The sequence below is a fragment of the Macaca mulatta genome, chromosome 7 (genome assembly GCF_049350105.2).
Source record: "Macaca mulatta isolate MMU2019108-1 chromosome 7, T2T-MMU8v2.0, whole genome shotgun sequence".
NCBI lineage: Eukaryota > Metazoa > Chordata > Mammalia > Primates > Cercopithecidae > Macaca > Macaca mulatta.
The window spans coordinates 27,455,120-27,478,546 of record NC_133412.1 but is presented as its reverse complement, the minus strand read 5'-3'; the positions used below and the strand labels follow the sequence as shown (position 1 = coordinate 27,478,546).

At 40.5% G+C, this 23,427-nt stretch overlaps 1 protein-coding gene across 2 annotated transcripts in view; it reads left to right on the top strand.

Moving 5' to 3' along the window:
• Positions 1–23,427, top strand: part of ATP8B4 (ATPase phospholipid transporting 8B4 (putative)) — a 315,343-nt gene that overhangs the window by 35,758 nt on the left and 256,158 nt on the right. Inside the window, exon 1 of one of the 2 annotated variants that reach the window (XM_028850904.2) lies at positions 20,973–21,113. The exons of the other annotated variant lie outside the window; for it this stretch is intronic. The gene's annotated coding sequence lies outside the window, so the exon portion shown is untranslated. Of the gene's footprint in view, positions 1–20,972; positions 21,114–23,427 lie in introns of those variants that run through there. 2 annotated transcript variants of the gene reach the window in all.

Genomic DNA, 23,427 nt, shown 5'->3' with positions numbered 1-23,427 from the left:
ATTGAGTCTCGGCTTTGCCTCTCCCTCCCTGCATGTCCACTGACTTTGGAGGATTGCATGGGGGATTGACTGTTAAGATCTATGCCATGCCCACACTTCAGTGCCTGGAAAATACCCAGGACTCAGTAAATGCTATGATTTTTATTACTAAGATTACCTGGACATCAGCCTCTTTTCATTATTGCATTAAACTAGAGTCATCTTTATCATTCCTCCTTGCTTTCTACTACTATTTCTTTCTACCACAGACTCCTCCACGGAGCTACCAAGATGTTCTTCTTCAAAGTGAAATATAGCCATGTTGTTTTCCTGCTTAAAAAACCTCTATTAAAATACAAAACAGATCCGTAGGGTTAAATCTAGGCTAGAGTTGCTTTGGGGAGGAGGAGGTGGACGGTGAGCGGGAAGGGGGCTTTTGAAGCGCTGCCATGTTGTTTCTTGACCTTGATGGTGATTATACAATTGGGTACCTTTCATGATAACTCCGAGTTGTGTCCTGGATGCTCTGTGTGTTTTTCTGTATGTATATTATATTGCAATACAAAGTATATCCATAAAAAATGAACATACAAACAAGTGAACATCACTGTTGGCTTCCTTGCTGTCAGGGATAAAAGCTCCTGCTTTCCTTCAGCATCCAGAGCTGCCCCATGGCTCCTGTTCAGGACCTGCTTCTTCAGCATCATAACTCACTCCTGAGTCCCACACAGCCAGTGTTTCCAGTGATGTTTCTCAGCATTCCCTGAACACGCCATGCAGCTTCTCTGCCTTTGTGCATTCTGTCCACTTCCTCTTTCCCTACCTCAGTTCTTACATTTCAGGAAAACTCATATTCATCTTTCAAGAGCCCTTCAAACATGCCATATATGAAGCCTTATGTGCCCTCCTCAAGCAGAGAAGTCACTGCCTCCTCTGGCTTACCACAACACCTCTCTCACAGTGCTGTGCAGACTTTCTGTGCTCATGGAAATGTGTTGTGTATGCTGTCCAATATGGTGGCCACTGGAAACCTGGTTAGTGTGGCTGAGGAAAGGAATTCTTAGTTTTGTTTCACTTAAAATTTTTTTTAACTCTTTAAAACAACTTTATTGGGGTATGATTTACATGCCATAAAATTCACCCATTTTCTGTACTAATCTTATTTAATTTTAATTAATTGTCACAAGTTGTCACATCACAAGTTGTCACACAATGTGTGTATAAATCACCTGTTTACATATCTTCCTCTTGTGGAAGATCATGAGCTTTTTGAGGGGAAAGATTTTGTCCTTATCAGTCTCTTGGTGAGTGAAAAGCCTGTTACTTAAGAGACGCTCAATTATTACTATAAATGAATAATTGGATTGTATTTCTAAGAACCCTGCCCTGATTGCCTTTGAGTCCTCTCAGCTCATTACTAAGAATTTCTACCCAAGTTTTTTGCCTTACTCTTTCTCCAATAGGAATAAAAAACCATGGCCCAGGATCATGGTGGTAAGGCCTTGGAGAGTCTGGAACCTTTCACCTCTGAGTTTGTTGTGTTTTGGTTTCTCTATTCTTGGTGGTATTAATCAGTTAGCATCCCTTAAAAGGGAAAGGGCCTTTGTGCTTATCTACAGGGGCAGCCAAACAGGAAGAGGAAAAGGAGGTCGCTGCTCTTGCTGTGGCTGGTCTTGGAAAACGGATGTCCCAAGGGTTGGGGCAGATGGAGTCAGACTTAAGAAAAGGGGAAAGAGGAACAAAGAAGATGGGCCCTGGAGGCAGGTGCAGGTCAAGAGCATCCCAGGGTCACAGATATCGGGGTGGGGATCTCTGACCAACGGCTCCTTCCATGATGGAGTTCTAGAAGGTACTAGTGGATTTTTCTCTTTCAAGGATAGTCTCATTGTCTTAGAGAGATCAGTGTTTATACATTCTCAGTTACTGCTTCCCAAAGTTGCCTGCATATTACAGTCACCTTAGGAGTTTTAAAAAAAGGTGGATTCCCCAGGCTCACCCCAGAACTACAGAATTCGAATCTCCAGGAGTGGGGCCTAAAAGTCCCTATGTTTTGAAAAGGTCCCCTGTTGATTCTCTTGCAATTTATTCAGGTGGATGTTTAGGAACCACTGCTCTAAACATATAGTAAAAATCGTATGTCAGTAGTTTTCCCCAGAGGAGCATGGTGTGTTATTTCATTCTTTGTATATTTGGAATCCAGGAATTAGAATAAATGAAACTATGTTATGGTTTTAATACATGATAAATATTGATCTACTTTGGTAAATAACATTTACCGAGTAATGATATTTATGGCACTCTTAACCCTTCCTAAATGCTTTGTTATCTAAGTTTTCATAACTACTCTGGGAGGTAATGAATCAAAAAATATTTAATGAATTTCTAGTGTTGATCCGACACAGTGCTGGGTAGACAGGGATATAATTATGGCTTCCACATTGCACATTAGGAAATGGATTGTAAGTGATTTAACTAAGTCCCAAGGCCAGTCTTGGAAGAGTCAGGAGTCTGGGCCTGGAGTGTGCAACTTGGCTTATTACATTACTAGGCTTTGCTGCTTGGAAACTAGTGTTGTCATGGTTACCCTGGGGGAGCTCCTAGATATCAGTGATGGCTCAATGTACTCATCTTTCTTACTATTTTATTCTCTTTCTTTAAAACCATTTTTTAAAATTTCAATAGCTTTTGGGGTACAAGTCTTTGTTTTTTTACATGAATAAATTATATACTGGTGAATTTTGAGATTTCAGTGCACCTATCACCCAAATAGTATATATTGTACCCCATATGTATTTTTTTAATCCCTAGCTCCCTTCCATCATTCCACTTCTGAGTCTCTAAAGTCTGTTATACCACTCTGTATGCCTTTGCATACTCATTCCTTAGCTCCCACTTATAAGTGAGAACATATGGTATTCGCACACCTATTGTGCTTACCCAGTTTTAATTTCTATCTGCTTATCAAGCAGGAAACATCTTGCTGTGCAGTTGGACTCGAAAGAAAATGTGATCTCTAACAAAAATAGTTTCTTTAGCATGTAGTGGTTCATAAAGTTACTTCCCCTAATATGCATATTCCAGGGTAGTCAGTGAATTTTCTGAAAATAAAATTTGAAGTTTTGTAGGAAGATTGTTAACAGTGAGAATTACTTAATGCCTGAACTACTAGTCTGATCCATCACAGTCACTCTAAGGAGTATTGACTCATCCATCAAACAGACATATTTATTTATTTACTTATTTTACTTTAAGTTCTGGGATACATGTGTAGAATGTGCAGGTTTGTGACGTAGGTATACATGTGCCATGGTGGTTTGTTGCACCCATCAACCCGTCATCTAGGTTTTAAGTTCTGCACACATTGGATATTTGTCCAAATGCTATCCCCTTGCTCCCAACCCACCGACAGGCCCTGGTGTGTGATGTTCCCCTCCCTGTGTCCATGTGTTCTCATTTTTCAACTCCCACTTATGCGTGAGAACATGCGGTGTTTGGTTTTCTGTTCTTGTGTTAGTTTGCTGAGAATGATGGCTTCCGGCTTCATCCATGTCCCTGCAAAGGATATGAACTCATTCTTTTTTATGGCTGCATGGTATCCTATGGTGTATATGTGCCACATTTTCTTTATCCAGTCTATCATTGATGGGCATTTAGGTTGGTTCCAAGTTTTTGCTACTGTGAACAGTGCTGTAGTAAACATATGTGTGCATGTGTCTTTATAGTAGAATGATTTATAATCCTTTGGGTGTATACCCAGTAATGAGATTGCTGGGTCAAATGTATACCCAGTAATGGGATAGCAAGGATCTAGTTCTAGATCCTTGAGGAATCACCACACTGTCTTCCACAATGGTTGAACTAATTTACACTCCCACCAACAGTGTAAAAGCGTTCCTATTTCTCCACAGCCTTGCCAGCATCAGAACAGACACATTTAATTAACTTATCTGTTCACACAATTTCCTCTATACCAGCAATTGAGTCCTATCATGCTACTTTGGCTTTGGAAATAAAAAGGATTTACAATGCAGACAGACTTCTTAGAAGATGGAAGACTAGGAGAAAGTGGCCGTTGTATGGGTATAAGATAACAATAAAGGTAGAAAAAGGTAAGAAGTGACTGGGAAATAATGTTTTTATTTTAAAAATTTTCAATTTCTAGTTTGAAATCAGGATATTTCCAGTCAGTGAAATTCAGTTGACTTTACAAGGTATGCTTCTTAGATAATAGTTCATCCTTGGCATTGTGTAATTCCAGTATCTGCCACCAGGTGGGAGATGATGCCTAGTAGGATATTAAGGTGTGGCAGTGGTGCCTTTTAGGGTGTTTAGGTATGGGTAACAAATGACTGAGCAGATAATTTATCCAGATATCTATCCATCCATCTATCTATCTATCTATCTATCTATCTATCTATCTATCTATCTATCTATCTATCTATCATCTCTTTCTCTCTCTCTCTGTCTCTCTATCTACCTGGACCTGCAATGCTCTGTCCTTTGCTAATAATGTACACACACCTTTGACACACCTCAGATCATTTCTTTAGTGTAAATTCCTGGAAATAGAAGGATTGAGTCCCAAGGTAGACACATGTATGGGGTGTTTGATACATTGCAAGGCTGCCCTCTGGAAAGACTGCACCAGTCTACCCTCTTACCACCAGGGTATGAGACAAGCTGTCCCAATGTGGTTTACAGATTGCAGAAGGACGAAAATGTGATAGAATCTCTCAGTCAGTGGCTAGAGTGATACTAAGATGAGCATTACAGTTGGCAGGTTGTGCTCACAGCTCACAGTTACTAAAATATTGATAATTAAGTTGGTAAGTGAGAACTTTTATAAGGGAGTAGTTAAGCAGAGAATCTTGTCACTAGATGTGGTACAGTGAAAACATCCTTAAAATAGCAGTTAGGAGGCCTGTGTTCTGGAATTTAATAAATGTTGGGTTCCTTCCACTCCTCTCTGTGATGATCACCTCATCTTCAAGATGACGTCCCTCCCAGCTCTAACACTGTGTACATCTCTGAGGATCATGTGCGTCACTTCACAAGAAGAAGCATCGTGAGCATGATTAAGGAGGGAGAAACATCAGATGCCTCATGGTGCACAGTGACATGCAACAAGGCTGTTCTTGTGCCGTGGTTGTTTGTTATGCATTTCTTGGCAATTTGCATTGTTGCCCTCGGAGACAGTGATTCAGATCTTAGAGCACATTCACTCTGAGACACTTCCAATAACTGAAGCAAAATGCTGCTGGCAGTTAGTCAAGATGTTTAAATGTCACTCGGTGATTGATCACTTGTGAGTCATGATGACGCACAGTGACGCTCAGCATGTAAAGGACACAGTGGCTGTCCTCAGCCGGGACTGCACAGAAAGATGTATGTGTAACCTGCTAACCCTCTGAAGAGCCTTCCCAGAATGTGCTGGCTAACATGGAGAATCTAGACAGCTTCTCTCAAAACATTGCTTTTCTAGAAGAATTTACTTTGATTGGTGAGAGCCAGGGATATTAGGTAGCTCCACTTAGGTAGCCCACTGGCTGGCTCATAATAGATCCTTGTTGGATGAATGGAACATAAGGAGAGTGAATGAGATAGTATTTTTGGGAAGTTTGACGTTAAATCAGTGCTAGCATGTAGCTTGATTCTGTGACTGTAATATATTTGAGAAGCCTCTTGCACAGTGCTTGATGCATTGTAGGACATCAATATGTCTTATAAGTGCTCCAATAAAAAAATATGAGCAAAAGCTATGGGGATACAGAATTCAGAACCCAAATAAGAGAACTCTTATTGGTGTTTCAGGGATTCTTCCCTGAACTGAAGAAAAGAACTTTTGTTTCTTTTGTCCAATGTTTCAATTATAATAATAAAATAATATGTGTGGAATGCTTTTCATGTACTCAGCACATTATTTTATTGGCTCCTTACAGCTTGATGAGGTAGGTACCATTACTAACAACCCCATCTTACAGATGGGGTAACTGAGACACACAGGGTAACTTGTCTGGTGGTGTTCAGCTGCTGCGTGGCGGAGCTGGGCTTCACGCAAAGGCAACTCTGACTGCAGAGCCCCACCCTCTTCATCAAGCAGTGTGGCCTCTAAAGACACACAAAGTTTGTCCTGTGTTCTCAGTACCACATCACAAAGGGTAACCCCCCCCACAAATGGGACATCTGGTCACTTTCAAAAAGAGAGAAGGGAGGAAGTGAACTAATTTCTACTTAGCAATTAAGCACTGCTCATTTAGCAAAGGAAACAATTAGGATACAATATCTTGATCATGGAAAAATCAAACAGCCCTTCCAAACCAACATTTAAGCCACATTTGCCCCAACCTGGCTTTATCCCTGTATGAGTGGTGAACTGACTGGCTTTTTAATTTTTCTCCTGGATGTTTTGACATTTTATAGATGCACAGAATGCATTCGTGAAGTGCCCACAGTTTGAAGTTTCTGCATAGCGCTCCTCCCTTTAGTTCTTGCCATGATAAACATGCCCAGATAGCAACTTCACAGAAGGCTGTGAACTTTGAAGTCTTTGAAAAATCTAAAAATTATATGACAATGTTGTACATGGAATCACTGGCGAGAGAAACCCAACATCTCCCCGAGTGCCAGACACGCGGCCCTCATAAATCCTGGGCTAAGAGCAGAGAGGGGTGGTCTTGTTTACTTAAACTCTGGGATGGAATGGGCATGGTTAGCATCACAGTAATTGACTCAATCAGGGGATCCAAATGGAATTGCTGCTACTTGTGTGCATTTAAATGTCATGCTTATATCAATAGTTCGGAAGAGGAAAGTATCCACACTCAAGGTTGGATTAAATAAAACAGCTTCACCTTTCATTGAAATGTACATGAAAGAATTATTAAATGTCAGAGGACTGCTCAGTGTAATTTTGGGAAGATATGAGTTAATCAGTGAGAATTTAGCACTCTTTTGTAGGCCTTTTGAAGCTACATCTGTGTTCCCTTAATTGGATAGACAGTTTCCCCATTGGATATAAGAGGAGCCTAGGACATTTCTCTTTATGGTACTCTGCTTCAATGGCATTAGTATGTAGTTACAGTTTTATGTATGTCGGGTTTCAATTATGATGACTGGTGAAAAAATATGTCCAGAAAGTAGACTCCAATTCCTTGTTTACCAGAAAGCATTTGCTTATTGTGCCGCTAGGTAAAGTCTCATGTGGAATTCTTGTGCTTGGATTTTTAATGAGTTTGTTCCCCACACTTAGTTTAGATTTACAGAATGTCTAGGAGCATGGCCATGTGTGCACATAAAAGGTCACCTAAAGCGGTCTTGGGCAGATGTGACAGGTCAGATGCTCTGGGTATAGCTCAAGCAATTCCCACAAGCCACAGTGATAACGATTCATGGAAATGAGGTTAAAATGAGAGGTTCTCTGAAGTGTGACACCATCAAGTGATGGCGGAGTGGTTTAAGATTGAGAGCAATGTGGAAAAACTATTCAGAATATTGATGGAGGGAAAATCCAGATGATGAAATGTAGAGTACCCCCTTATCACCCTACAGGTTAGAATTTATCCCACTAAATATTTAATGAAGAGAAAATGGAGAAAGTTTAGAGATGAGTGATGCATCACACTCATGTCTCAAAAGGAGAAAAGATAGCTTTCAGATTTCGACCAGCTAAGGACTAAAGGACTGGGAACATAAAACCATTTAAATTTTCCTCTAAGATTAGACTTTGAGGCTCTAAGTTAAGGCTTAGTTGTTCTGGACAACCCACTTGAACATTCAGAAAACCTGAAGAATCTTGTTAACAATGTTCAGGTTTTGTTTTACTGCTGTGAGAGTAAAAATAACTTCACCCTCACATCTGATGAGTCACGGAGTGACTGTTGAGCTTGAAATGTTCTCTACTTCTGCTTTGTCATGAGCTAGCTGAGCATCGGAACACAGAACTCAAACAGATGGACCAGAAGTTGTTCCACATTCTCTCCTTATTTTTGTCAATGCCACCAACATTCCCCTAGCCATCAGGGCAAAGAATGTGACATCATCTTTGACTTTTCCCCTCTTCCTTCCTCTTCTGTTGCCAAATGGTGTCAATTCTATATTTGGAATATTTCTTGAATCTATACTTTGTTCTCCATTCTTGTTGACACTGCCTTAGGCTATTATTGTCACGTACTAGGATAATTGTAAGGGTTATAATCTAACCCTGTTTTTTCCCCTTATTTCCCATTATCTCGTTCTACGCACTCCACTTGCCAGATAAACTGAGGCACAGTATTTGATGTTCTTTGCAGATACTCTGTTTTCTGACTTCTCTGTCTTTGCTCCTGCTGTTCCTTCTACTTGAATGGCTTTTACTCCTTATTGTTGTACACAGGAATCACACCAGTCTTCAAGGACTAGCTCAAGAGCTTTCTCTTCCCCAAAGTCTGCTCTGATCTTGACCCTCTTCTCACTTGTCTTTCTTTCCCATTGCAACTTTCCTTCCACCTTTATAAGAGCACTGATCGGCCGGGCGCAGTGGCGCAAGCCTGTAATCCCAGCACTTTGGGAGGCCGAGACGGGAGGATCACGAGGTCAGGAGATTGAGACCATCCTGGCTAACACGGTGAAACCCCGTCTCTACTAAAAAATACAAAAAACTAGCCGGGCGAGGCGGCGGGCGCCTGTAGTCCCAGCTACTCGGGAGGCTGAGGCAGGAGAATGGCGTAAACCCGATTGGCGGAGCTTGCAGTGAGTTGAGATCCAGCCACTGCACTCCAGCCTGGGCGACAGAGCAAGACTCCGTCTCCAAAAAAAAAAAAAAAAAAAAAAAAAAAAAAAGCACTGATCATTGCATAGTTTATTTTTCATAGTTATTTTTACATTATGTTTTATTTCTTTTGCTAAACTCCAACTTTTAATTTTTATTTATTTTTGACAGTCTCTTTTTTTCCATTTCTCTCTCCCTGACAATCTATCATTCTTACATATTAATTTATTTTTCCCTATTTTACTGAGGTATAATTTATGAATAAAAATTGTGTGTATTTAAGGTATACAATGTGATGATTTGGTATACATAGACGTTGTGAAATAGTTACCATAATCAAGCTAATTAACACATCCAATCACCACACAGTTACCATTTTTTTATTTAAAATTTTATTTTTTATAGAGATGGGATCTTGCTATGGTACCCAGGCTGGTCTTAAACTCCTGGCCTCAGTGATCCTCCTGCCTTGGCCTCCCAAAGTATTGCAATTCCATGCATGAGCCACTGTACCTGGCCCATTTTTTTTGTGTGTGTGGTAAGAATGCTTAAGATTTACTCTCTTAGCAAATTCCAAGTATATAATGCAGTATTATTAACTATAATCATCATGTTGTATATTAGATCTCCAAAACATATTCATCTTATAACTGAAAGTTTGTAAATTTTGACCAACATCTCCACATTTCTCTAACCCCAGGCCTTGGCAACTGCTTATTATGCTCTCTGCTTCTGTGAATTTGACTTTCTTATTTTTAATTTATTTTTATTTTTTATTTTTGAGACAGGGTCTCACTCTGTCACCCAGGCTGGGATGCAGTAGTGTGATCATGGCTTACTGCAGCCTCCACCTCCCCAGACTCAGGTGATGCACTCAGCCTCCTGAGTAGCTGGGACTACAGGCATGTACCACCACACCTGGCTAGTTTTTTGTATTTTATTTTTTTGTAGAGACGGAGTTTCCCCATATTGCGCAGGCTGGTCTCAAACTCCTGGGCTTAAGTAGTCCTCCTGCCTGTGCTTCCCAAAGTGCTATGATTATAGGTGTCGGCCACTGTGCCCAGCGAGTTTGACTTTTTTAGATTTCACATGTAAGTGAGATTATACAGTATTTATCTTTCTGTTTCTGGTCTATTTCACCTAGCATAATGTCTTTCAGGCTAATCTAGGTTGTCACAAATGGCAGGATTTTCTTCTTTTTCATGGCTGAATAATATTCCATTGTTTCTGGGATACATGTGCAGAACGTGCAGGTTTGTTACATAAGTATACGTGTGCCGTGGTGGTTTGCTGCACCCATCGACCCATCATCTACATTAGGTATTTCTCCTAATGCTATCCTTCCCCTAGATCCCCAGCCCTTAACAGGCCCCAGTGTGTGATGTTCCCCTCCCTGTGTCCATGTGTTCTCATTTTTCAACTCCCACTTTTGAGTGAGAACATGTGGTTTTTGGTTTTCTGTTCTTGTGTTAGTTTGCTGAGAATGATGGCTTCCAGCTTCGTCCATGTCCCTGCAAAGGACATGAACTCATTCTTTTTTGTGGCTGCATAGTATTCCATGGTGTATATGTGCCATATTTTCTTTATCCAGTCTATCATCGATGGGCATTTGGGTTGATTCCAAGTCTTTGCTATTGTGAATAGTGCTGCAGTAAACATATGTGTGCATGTGTCTTTATAGTAGAATGATTTGTAATCCTTTGGGTATATACCTAGTAATGGGATTGCTGGGTCAAATGATAATTCTGGTTCTAGATTCTGGAGGAATCGCCACACTGTCTTCCACAATAGTCGAACTAATTTATACTCCCACCAACAGTTTAAAAGCCTTCCTATTTCTCCACATCCTCTCCAACATCTGTTTCCTGACTTTTTAATGATCGCCTTTCTAACTGGCATGAGATAGTATCTTATTGTGGTTTTGATTTGCATTTCTCTAATGACCAGTGACAATGAGCCTTTTCTCATGTTTGTTGGCCGCATAAGTGTCTTCTTTTGAGAAGTGTCTGCTCATATCCTTCACCCACTTTTTTATGGATCCATAAAAGAATCCATATCTAATTAATATTCATATTACCAATGCAAGCTTAGGATGGCTGTTCGTGTACTTTTTATTATGAAAGTCATGAAACAGGATACTAATTATTTAATAGTTATACAGCCTGTATTTAAATAAATATTGCCAATAACTCGTTTATTTTCAAGTGGTTTCGGGGTGCTAGACCACAGGCCAATTGTTGAATGACTGTTATAGTGTGTGTGAGTGCTGTAATCAGGCATAGAAACAATGGCCTTTGGCATTACCTTTAAAAATAAGTGAAAGGACAAAATAAATCTAATAAAAGTTTGGACTAATATGAATATAATCAGGTAAAATTTCCAGAACAAAACATTTTTGTTTCTAATGCTGAGTAATAGGTGCAAGAGCAGCAGCTGCATGATTTTATAACCATTATTTAAAAAATATTTATAATTACATGATAATCAATATTAATTAAAATATAAATATTTTTAGTATTTTAGTGTTAAAATATTTATATTTAATTAATATTAATTATAATATAATGATATATGAATATAATAATATATAAATATTGTTAATGTTATTCCAAAGATACTACTGTTTCAAGTATATCAATGCTTATATATTGGTGTTAAACCTTTGATTATAAGATATTGAAATGTTACTCCCCTTTTTGCCTAATTGTGATGAACTAGAACTTATATTTCTAGCATATAAATGAAGAATCAGACGTATCTGGTTTCTTGGGGGTGAAACATTCACGGCAGCTCCTCTAGCGCATAAAAGGAGACGTCATTATAGAGAGGCAGAGATAGTGGATTGGTTAGGCACATAGATTCTAGAACCAGACTGTCAGGTTCAAATTCCACTTCTGCCATTTTCTAGCTCTGCAGCTTTGTGAAAGTTCTTTAACCTCTCTGTTTCTCTGATTCTTTATCTGTAAAGGATAGAATTATTGTAATATGAAATGAATTACTATACGTAAAGCACTTAGAACTATTAAGTACTGCATAGCTATTAGAAGTTCTTACCTATCATTATTGATATGCTTAGGTTTTGTGTCCCCATCCAAATCTCATTTTTAATTGTAATCTTTATAATCCCCGTAATCCCCATGTGTCAAGGGAGAGACCAGGTGGAGGTAATTGAATCATGGGGGCAGTCTCCCCCATGCTGTTCTTGTGTTAGTGAGTGAGTTCTCATGAGATCTGATGGTTTTATAAGAGCTCTTTCCCCTTCACTAGGCACTTTTCCTTCCTGCTGCCTTGTGAAGAGGTGCCATGCTTTCCCGTCACCTTCTGCCATGACTATGTTTCCTGAGACCTCCCCAGCCACGCTGAACTGTGAGTCAATTACACCTCTTTTCTTTATAAATTACCCAGTCTTGGGTAGTTCTTTATATCAGTGTGAAAATGGACTAATACAATTACTAATACAGAATGTTAGACTAAGGAGGGTTGCTTAGACATTGCAATCCAAGACTCTTACTTTTTAGGTGAAGAAACTGAGGATCCCAAGAAGTTGAGTAACTTGTATAACAATACTCAGTTACTCGCCAGAGCCTGGGTAATCTTATCACAGGAGTCCTGTGCTGTTATATGCTGTGCTAGGCCCAGTGCTACCAGTGGGAAATTGAGTTGCTACCCTCAGGTATTGGAGACCCAGACAAGTGGACAGGTGTGCGATTATAGCAAGGCAAGTGCCATGATGGGGAAGTGCAGCATATCGTGGGAGCCCAGAGAAGCTCTGATTTCTTAAAATTCTCTGAAGAGGATTCCTAGAGGAAGTGAGAATGCAGTTAAGACCTGAAAGATGTAAAAAATTTAGCCAGGTAAACAAGGCAGGGAAAGGGCATCTGGGCAGCCTGTGAAAAGGCCTCGACATGCATGTACAGTAGAGAACCAAAGAAGTCTAGTCTGGCCAAGTGGTGGAGACCTCTAGATCTCTTTATAGCAAATGAAAATCTCTGTAGTACTCTACCATGTAATTTCTTTTCTTTTTCTTTTCTTTTCTTTTCTTTTTTTTGAGACAGAGTCTTGCTCTGTCTCCAGGCTGGAGTGCAGTGGCGCCATCTTGACTCACTGCAGCCTTCGACTCCAGGGTTCAAGCGATTCTCCTGCCCTGGCCTCCTGAGTAGCTGGGACTACAGGCGTGTGCCACCATGCCCAGCTAATTTTTGTATTTTTAGTAGCGACAGGGTTTCACCATGTTGGCCAGGATGGTCTCGATCTCCTGACCCTGTCTACCACATAATTTCAGTAATGGCCATTAATTTAAATCCCCTTTTGCATATGTGCTGCACTGAATAGTGTGCCCCCAAATTCATGTCTACCTGCAACGTTGGAATGTGGCATTACTTGGAAATGGAGTCTTTGCAGATGTTAAGATTGAGGTCATATTTGATTAGAATGGGGCCCAAATCTAATCATGTCCTGATAAGAAGGCTGTATAAAGACATGAAGAAACAGAGAAGACACACAAAGTGCATGCCATGTGTTGACAGAGGCAGAGTGTGGAGGGATGGGTCTACAAGCCAAAGAATGCCAAAGATTGTCAGCAAGTACCAGAAGCTAGAAGAGAGGCATGGAACAGATTCTCCCTCAGAACCTCCATAAGAAACCAGCTTTGCCAACACCTTGAGTTTGGTCTTCCAACCTCCAGAACTGTGAGAGAATCAGTTTCCCTTGTTTTAAGCCACCCAGCTTGTGGTACTTTGCTATTCCAGCCCTAGGAAACTAATACAGCATTCATGATATGAATTTGATTCCTCAAGATAACAAGGAAAAAAAAAAACAGATTACATTCAGTGATGGACATGAGTGTAGCTGGGAGTCACAATTTGCTCACACTATTACCTATATGCCCTAAAATATGTCGCTACTTAACTTTTTTTTTTTTTTGTTTTTGAGACAGAGTCTCACTCTGTCACCCAGGCTGGAGTGCAATGATGTGATCTCAGCTCACTGCAACCTCCACCTCCCAGGTTCAAGTGATTCTCCTGCCTCAGCCTCCTGAGTAGCTGAGATTACAGGTGCACGCCACCAGGCCCAGTTAATTTTTGTATTTTTAGTAGAGACAGGGTTTCACCATGTTGGTCAGGCTGGTCTCGAACTCCTGACCTTGTGATCCACCCACTTCAGTCTCCCAAAGTGCTGGGATTATAGGCATGAGCCACCGTGCCCAGTCTACTTAACTTTTTACAAAGGATCTGTCCTTTTTCACTAACTCACACACTCCAAAGGGTAAGTAGGGAAAAATAATCCCCAATAAACCTTCCACTGACCAATTTACCAACCACAGTATTTTCCAGTTCAAATAAGCTTTTGATTATTTAGTCTTTTTTAGGGCCTTTTGGTGTCCCTCTCCGCCCCTGCTTCTCTCCAGAATGGCATCCCAGAGAACCTATGTGACTCTGTGACACTAGAGGGAAGTGGGAGCGTTGGATCCATGCCAGGTCCTCTGGATTCTCTTTGCACAAGCAGATCTTGTCATTTTGGCCCAGGCCTTGCCCTTCATCAGCCACAAGCAGGCAGGAACATAGCCTCAAGCATCTACAGCCAACTTTCTTCTCCAGTGTTCCATACTGCTCCCAGCCTTGCTGGATCTGATGCTCTGATGGACAAGGGCACCCTTCAGAGCCACAGGAAATGGGCCCTTAGCCTAGATTTTCCATGTGACTCCAACTTTCTGGATGTTTCTAAAGCCAGCTCCCTCTTGAAGCTTAGCTCTGAAGCTAGGAAAACCCAGGACTCTGGTGTCTGTCTCCATGTTTCCCCTTCTTTCGCTGGCCTCTGGCTTGACTTAACTCCATAATTGTTCCTCCTGCTTTTCTGGGGTGGTATTCATTGCTTCTTCTCTTGACAGACTGGATACAAAATGAAACACTGGCTTACTCAAAAGAGAAGCTCTGAAGGTAGCACCTTCCTTACCCTGAAATGCGCAGAAGCACGGGGTTGCACAAGAAGTAACTCCATCGTTTACTCATCTGCTGTAGCCCCTGGGCCTTGAGACTGGGGCACACTCTACCTAAAGGTGGCTCAGCATTGGTGGGGATGTGTGCCGAACCACAGTGAGGCACACCTTGGTATTGTTCATCTGAAATTAATATTTCTTCAAAGACAGATCTTACTGGTGTTTGTTCCTCTCCCCATGTATAATGAGATATCTCTAGAGGGCGGGATGGTCCTAGAGCTGCCTTGAACAGCTTTATCTCTCTCCTGCCATCTGACACTTTAACCTCCTGCCTCAGTGCAGTCTTCTAGTTTTGTAGGATCAATTTCTTTGCAATCAACATTATAGCACAAGCTGCAACAGTTTATTTATCTAAGAGAGAATGCATCTAGGTTGCTATCCTCAGAGATAGTGTGTATAAAAGGCAACATTTGTGGCCTCCATGACTCAATTCTTGCCTAATCTTTGCCTGGTCTCTGATCCATTAGGACCTAGAAATTACCTTGACTGATATACTGAGATGATGGCAAACTCACTTTTGCTCTCCACATTCATGAATGCTGTGGGATGTATGTTTGTGACTCACTCCAGCCATTTAGAATGGAAGCCCAAGTCACAGTAGAGGAAGGCTGTTGTTACTGAGCTGAACTTAGGTCAGTCAATCTGCCTGCCCATGCAGCAAAGCCAAATGCTAACACTGGGATTGATTTGCAGTGAGGGAAAGTGAGGCATTTATTGCAGGGTGCTATGCAAGGAGAATTGGGCAGCTAATCTTAAAACCCAAACCCCTTGATGGCTTACATGTAAGAGTTTTTAAAGGCAGGGAGGCAGAGGTTCCAGGCAGAGCCATAAATCAATACATGGAGGCTATACATTGGTTTGACCTAAAAAGGGGGGGCATCTTGAAGTGGGGGTCCACAGGTTACAGGTAGATTCAAAGATTTCCTGATCTGTGATTGGTTAAGATTTGTTTAAAAACTTGGGGTCTCCAGCTGCATCCATGTCCCTACAAAGGACACAAACTATCATTCAGAAAACCAAACACCGCATGTTCTCACTCAGGTGGGAACTGAACAATGAGATCACCTGGACTCGGGAAGGGGAACATCACACACCGGGGCCTATCATGGGGAGGGGGGAGGGGGGAGGGATTGCATTGGGAGTTATACCTGATGTAAATGACGAGTTGATGGGTGCTGACGAGTTGATAGGTGCAGCACGCCAACATGGCACAAGTATACATATGTAACAAACCTGCACGTTATGCACATGTACCCTAGAACTTAAAGTATAATAATAAAAAACAAAAAGACAAAAAAACAGAAAAAACACGTGGGGTCAGCAGAAAGGAATGTTGAACTCTGGCCTGTGGGTGTGACTTCTGCCAGGCTCCTCAGGAAGAAATTTAGAACAAAGAACAGTGGTCAGAGTTCAGTCCCCAGTTGCCCCTTCCCCAAGGTCTGTGTGCCAGTGGATGGTGTTTTCCATTTGGTGGGCGGTGTGTGGGCGGGGGCAGGTTTCTGCAAAACAACTCCGGGACATATGTTAAGATGTTATTTTTAGTTTCTATTGGGACTCTAACTTCTTTGGCTATTGTTTCAAGCTATTACTTCCTTGCTTATAAGATTACCTGCCACTCTCCACCAAGCATGGAAATAAAGGAACATCTTGAATTTCTTCAATGGAAATTCCAGGCACCTAGCTAGTCCTGAGAATTAAATGAGCAACTTGATAAGTAAGAAGGTAATAGTAGCTTAAAATAATAGCTAAGGAAGTTATAGTCATAAGATGTTTGGTTGTCTACAGAAACTAAAGATAACATCTTGACATATGACCTTGGGTTTACTTTTCAGAAACTTGGACCTCCACCAAATGGAAATCTTTCTTGCATGAGGTCCAGGAACCCTCTCTTGGGATCTGGATTGAGATCCCTTTCCGGTAACAATATCAGGACATCAGGACATTTCCTGGGTCTGTTCAGTAAATGTTGTTAACCTGTTCTCTTAACTGAAACTGTCTAAGAATGACTAACTTCCTGGCAATGTAAGATGGAGTTGCTCTGGTTCAAATGCCTTGGATGCCTGTGACAGTATTAGTGAAGTTTATTTTTATTTTTTTTTCAGACTGTTAGCTTATTAGGAACTAACAAGACCGTCCCTAACTCATCTACTCATCTTTCAGGACTCAGCTTCACTTGTTCTGAGGGTTTCCCTTGACACCTCCACACCCACACCGAAGTATGACCTCCCCTCTCCTATAGTTCCAAAGCCTGTTTTGACAAGGGGCACCTAAATTAGAGTTACTATCACATTGTGTTACAATTTGTTCACAACTATTTTCTCTTCCACTGGAAGGATTCTTGTTAGGGCAGATATCAACCTAAAAGAAAGAAACCCAGGCAAAATAGATATAACTAGAGGGTTTATTTGGATCAAGCTTGAGGATTGCAACCTGGGAGCATAGATTCAGGTTTTCTGCAGTTACAAGCTGTAGCAGCAGTTACAAGCAGGTTTTTAAAGAAAAGAAGAGGCAGTTTCTAAGTTGTTTGCCAAGAATTTACATTAAAATAACATAAGTTATTGATTGGCTATATGTCATTTCCTTGTATTATAAATTCCAGGAACATGAAGATAATGGGTGAGGCAGCTAGGCAGGAACAAAATGCCTTTAAACAATTGCCCCCACAGATGGGTTTGGGGGCACATGACTGAAGTCTTAGACTCCGGTCTCTTTTGGCCTGATAAATTTTGCGAACCTCCCGTAGTGCAGACTGCTCTGAGCTATTTTTCTTTTCTCATGGAGACCAGGTCTTGGTTACCTTGGAGTCCCCAGTGCCTTGGAGAGGAGTTGATACAGAATTGGGGCTTGGAAAATGGTGAAGAATGTGTGAAATGTCCCAGAGACATGTCCTGATTAAGAGCCTGAACTCCTTTGATCTTGGACCCTACACTTTCTGAGTGTCATATAAGAGGTAGGAAATTTTCATACCCAGTGACCTGGAGGACAGGCTAAAAGGGTAAAGAGATGAAGAGCAGCGCTTCTTTAAAGCCACATGGCTTTGCTTCTTCTCATTAGATGACAGTTTGCTAAGGAGAAAATGGGGCTGGAGTGTTAAAAGACCCTAAGTGTCTGGCTGCTCCTTGGGTCTTGGAGATTCTGAGATAACAAGAACCATGGAACTCTGAAATTGATCCAGATCGGGTTCATTGTTCTACTCCTCCTTTCTTGTAAATGCCCTGATTGTTGGAAGGACTTCTTATGATGTCAATCTATAAAAAAGCAGAGGCCAAAAGTCTTTACTGGATACCTATTATGTGCAAAGAAGATACTATACTCCCCTGATAGCAAGGGATACATTATTTTAGGGAATGTGTCTCTTGCTGATGCCAACAGCCTATTCCAGGATCCAGTTTTGACTGTGGAGCATTCATCACTTAGAAATGAATTGTTAGAATGACTTTTACAACTAGAGCTGCCAGTTGTCTGGCTTGGTGTTAGGCCGTCTCGGTCATCTAGTTCTGGAACACATGGTTCAGATAGTGTTTGAAAGGGCAAGTTAAATGTAAATCACCTAATTTTGGTGAGTGGGCTTGCATAACAAGAAGCCCTCTAGGATTTATTGTTCTTGCTTGTGTCTGAGTGTCTGCACTGTAAGGGATATTCAGGAGAACCCTTGAGGAAAGTCCAGATCCCTGTTAGGAGCTGGTTCCCAGAGGTGGCTTTTAGCACCCATAAATTTGGGTATTTTTTTTTTTCTTTTAAAAATCTTACCAGCTTAATTGTAACGTAGTGGTGGATTTATATGACTCTTAGGTTTAATTACTGAAATTTTATTAGAGTAGAAAAATCCTCTGCTCCTAAATGTGGGTCTCTTATTTGTGGCTTAACTTCTAACTTTTTGTTTGCATTCTCTTATTCTCTTTTTGTTCTTTTCATGAGTTAGTTGAGTAATAACTAAAACTGAACTGTGAGTCTTTTCATAGAGGTTGGAAAATCCCACATAGGAAATGGCACCACCAGCAATGGTCAGTCGTTTATGTTGGCCAATGTAAAGAAACCTCCTTTGTTTCATAGAAGGTTAAGTAATTGGTGGGGAAATTGGGGTGGGGGAGGAGTTGAGTTACCTTGTCATGGTGAACTTCAGCCCAATACACAGTGGAAAGTGCCAGATAATAAATGAAACTACAAGAGGTTAGAAAACTATACTTTCTTTTTAGATATTAAAGGCCATGAGGTCGTATGTTACTTCAGAGATTTGTTGGATCTGTTTCTGAATGGGAGGGAAATTGGTTTCAGTCACTCAAGAGAAGGGGGCATGGTGGGCCAGGAACATTATTAGTGTACTGTACTCCTGTCACCTGCTGAGGTAAGCAGGTTCTGAATAGCTCCTCTGGGGTGCAGGAAGAAAATACTAAAACTTTGAATTGTCCTTATTGATCTCATCCCTTTAAAATGTCTGTTTATGCTGTTTTATGGCGTATGGAAAGGATATGCTTGGGGAATACTGTCCTTGAGAGAGGAGGAGAAGGCAGGTAGTTGGATCAGAATGCAAATAACTGGAGATGTGGAGTAGCTCAGAATTCAGAGGTCTCGTAACTGCCCAGTGGGTTCTCATTGCCTGCTGCCTAGACAGAGCCAATTTATTAAGACAGGGGAATTGCAACAGAGAAAGAGTTTAATTTACACAGAGGCAGCTGTATGGGAGACAGGAGTTTTATTATTACTCAGAGCAGTCTCCCTGAAAATTTAGGGATTGGGGTTTTTAAGGATAATTTTGTGGGTAGGGGGTCAGAAAGCGGGGAATGCTGGTTGGAAGAGTTGAAGATGAAATCACAGGAGGTTGAACTGGGTTTTCCTTGCTGTCTTCTGTTCCTGGTTAATTCTGTAAACCATTCAGGAGCAATATGGGGACGTTCAGAATCTCGCAGCCTCTGGCTGCATGACTCTTAAGCCGTAATTTCTAATCTTGTAGCTAATTTGTTAGTCCTACAAAGGCAGACTGGTCCCTAGGTAAGAAGGGGGTTTGTTTGGGGAAGGGCTGTTACCATCTTTGTTGCAAAGTTAAACTATAAACTAAATTTTTCCCAAAGTTAGTTCAGCCTGTGCCCAGGAATGACAAGGACATCTTGGAGGTTAGAAGCAAGATGGAGTCAGTTAGGTTAGATGTCTTTCACTGTCATAATTTTCTCACTGTTATAATTTTTGCAAAGGTGGTTTCAGTCTCCTATCTGCTCTGATTAAAAAAATGTAGTCCTCATTGGATTCTGGAGAGATAGCAGTTTCTTGTTACTGTGGAACCTTGGTAGGAAAAGGCTCTTGTTTCTGTGAAAACCTGAGGGCCCAGTGTGAGGATGTTCCAGGAGAGTGGAGTTGACAGTGCACAGGGGATTAGCTTGCTCTGGTGATAAAGACATGATTAAAATCTATTTGATTTCAGTACTTAACTGGCAAATCTGATGCAACTTCTGGAAAATTCCTAGATGGCTTTAGGCATATTTAAAAGAAGCCATATTCTTCCTTTTAAAAATAGATATGCACCAAAATATTTTATTTTCATCTAATCCCACTTTAATGACCAGAACCCCCTTAAAAGCAATTCCAAACTAAAAAATGTAAAACCATTTCCTATGGGCATTTGTTCTTTGGTATCATCAGGGTTAATGTTTACATCCTCTGTGCTGAAATTAAGGATGTTGGGAAAGAAGTGTCATTGCTTTGCCTACTAAATGTCTCTTGAGTATGCTTAGCTTTCATCCATAAGAGAGCTGAACTTCCCTTGTGATGATTAAAAAAAAAAAAGACAAAAACCCACTGCTGATTCTTTCATCTCTGCAAAAGCAGGTGGGAACTGCAAAGAGATTTGCTTATCTTGCTCAGTCAAGGGCTGGTAAAAGTTTGGTAAGCAGACCTGATAGCTGGTGTCCCCTTCCACAGTTCATTTTCATCCTTATGAATTCTTGATTCCCATAGAGGAAGCCATCCTCAGAAGCCAGCCTCTTGGGATTTTCCTTTTGTTTCTCCAAGATTAACCAGTTCTGTCCTGTCAGCAGGAGCAGGCAACTAGGGAAGGAGAGGCTCTTCAGGGCTTTCAGCATTTTTCCAAGGAGTGCTTTTCTCCCTCAATTCCTCACTGGTAGTGAAGCTGCTTTCTTGTAACGTCTTCCTCTTCTTCTGATGAGATGCTGATTCTGATTGCCATCTAGCAGCTTCCGGTGGTGGTAAGTGGTCAAGAGTGTTTTTCCGGGACTTGATCTCAGGTTTTCAAGAATACCCCCTAGAGACCCAGTCTGTGTTCTGTGTCATCCCTCGAGCTTTCAGAGTAGCCTTGCTTTTCCCCTTGACATGGTCATGTTTGATCTTCCTGCACTGCTGGGAAATCTTCCTTTTGGGGGAGAGGATTAGGTCTGGGTTGAGGTGAGTAGATGGGTAGCATTCAATGGTTAGTGAGATGAAGTGGAAATTTAGCTGTGGGCTGGTTGGAACGATCTGTTTCTTTTCTCCAGATCCCTATTTTTTTTTGCTGTTTTCATCTTGGTGACTAACGTTTCACAAATATTCTTTATTATTCTCCTTTTGTGAAAAAATAAATTTGGAGGAGTTAGTTGGAAATGGGAGATAGGACATTTTCTTTTTTGTTGTTTGAAATTTCTATTTTTTATTCTGTTAGCATGCCTATTAAATGATCAATGACAGCAGCATAAATGTGCATTTCTTCTTGGTTTGTAGGTCTTGTTCACTTCCTTTGGTAGTAGTTGGTTTTATTTTTTTCATGGAGTTTGTATCCAGTGCACCTATTCAATATATTGTTTATGGTCAATTTATGCTTTAGACATGAACAGTTTGCACTGAGCTAGCCCTCTGCGGTTGAGGGTTATGTTTTCAGTGCTAAAATTTGTCTGAACAGAAAAAGGTATCCTTCTAGTTGTTTTGTTTATAGGCAAGAGAGTGTCTCGGGTCCCTGGTTAACAATTAGCTGTTTTGAAGAAAAGAAAACTGGTGAAAAACATTAACTGGAAGCTGAAGGCTTGTTAGAAAGGAAATGAGGAAATAGAGGTGTTCTTGTGGGATTACCAACACCTGTGCCCATGAAGCATTTTCCCCCCCCCTTTTACTCAGCTGTTGCTCCATGCTGGCCTTTACTGCAAAATGTAATCTCAGAGTGATTTCAGTTTTGATTTTTTAAAATTTATTTTTTATTTTTTATGTGATATGTAATAACTGCACATATTTATGGGGTACATGTGATATTTTGGTACATGCATACGATGTGCAATGATCAAATCAGGGCAATTAGCATATATATCACCTCAAACACTTATCATTTCTTTGTGTTGGGAACATTTCAAATCTGCTAGCTATTTTGAGGTACAATAAATTCGCATTATCTATTGTCATCCTACTGTGTTATCAAATACTAGAATCTGTTCCTTCTATCTAACTATATGTTTGTACCCATTAACCAGCCTGTCTTCATCCCCTTCTTCCTCTTCCCCTTCCTAGCCTCTAGTAACCACCATTCTCCCTCTCTACCTTCATGAGATCAACTTTTTTTAGCTCCCACATATGACAGAGGATATGTGATATTTGTCTTTCTGTGCCTGGCTTATTTTGCTTAACATAATATCTTCCAGTTCCATCCACGTTGCTGCAAATGATAGAGTTTTATTCTTTTTCATGGCTGAATAATATTCCATTGTATATAAATACCACATTTAAAAATTTTATTCCTCAAGAATAAACATAATTGCTTCCATATCTTGGCTATTGTGAATAGTGCTGCAATAAACAAGGGAGTGCAGATATCTCTTCAATGTACTTATTTTATTTCTTTTGGATATATTCCCAGTAGTGGGATTGCTGAATCATATGGTGGATCTATTTTCACTTTTTTTGAGAAACCACAGAGTGATTTATTTTAACCTATATTGTGCCTGTATATTGTCTCTGCAGAAGTCTTTAAAAATGAGGGAACAAATGATTTTTTTGTATCCCTGGAGGATTTTTTTGTGGGTGGGAGAATTTTATTTTGTTCATATGTGGCATATTGAATATTTTCATTTAGTGGGAAAAAAGTTAACTCACCATCTGAAAGTAAATTGGAAATTGTAGCTCTCATTGAAATTAAACTTAATGTATGTTTGGCTGGATGCAGTGACTCACGCCTGTAATCCCAGCACTTTGGGAGGCTGAAGCGAGCGGATTACTTGAGGTCAGGAGTTTGAGACTACCCTGGCCAACATGGTGAAACCCCGTCTCTACTAAAAATACAAAAATTTGCGAGGCTTGGTGGCGCATGCCTGTAATCCCAACTACTCAGGAGGCTGAGGCAGGAGAATTGTCTGAACCGTGTGGTGGAGGTTGCAGTGAGCTGAGATCAGGCCACTGCACTCCAGCCTGGGTGACAGAGCGAGACTCTGTTTCTAAAAAGAAATATAAAATAAAAAAATACATAAAAAACAAAACTTAATGTGTGTAATCTAGATTCTTGTATAGCATGAGTAGGAATTAGAAACAAGTATTTATTTTTAGAATTTCTCATGAAAAGATATTAAAAAATGGTAACCCCCTAGCAACATTATATATTTCAAATATAATAAAAATTCTTGTTAAATATTACATATTGATTGTTATGTTTTTGGAAACATGTTCCTTCCTTACTTTAAAGCTACCTTGCTTTTCTTTCTCCTTTTATTTACTCAACTGAAATTTGAGTACCTACCCAGTGCCA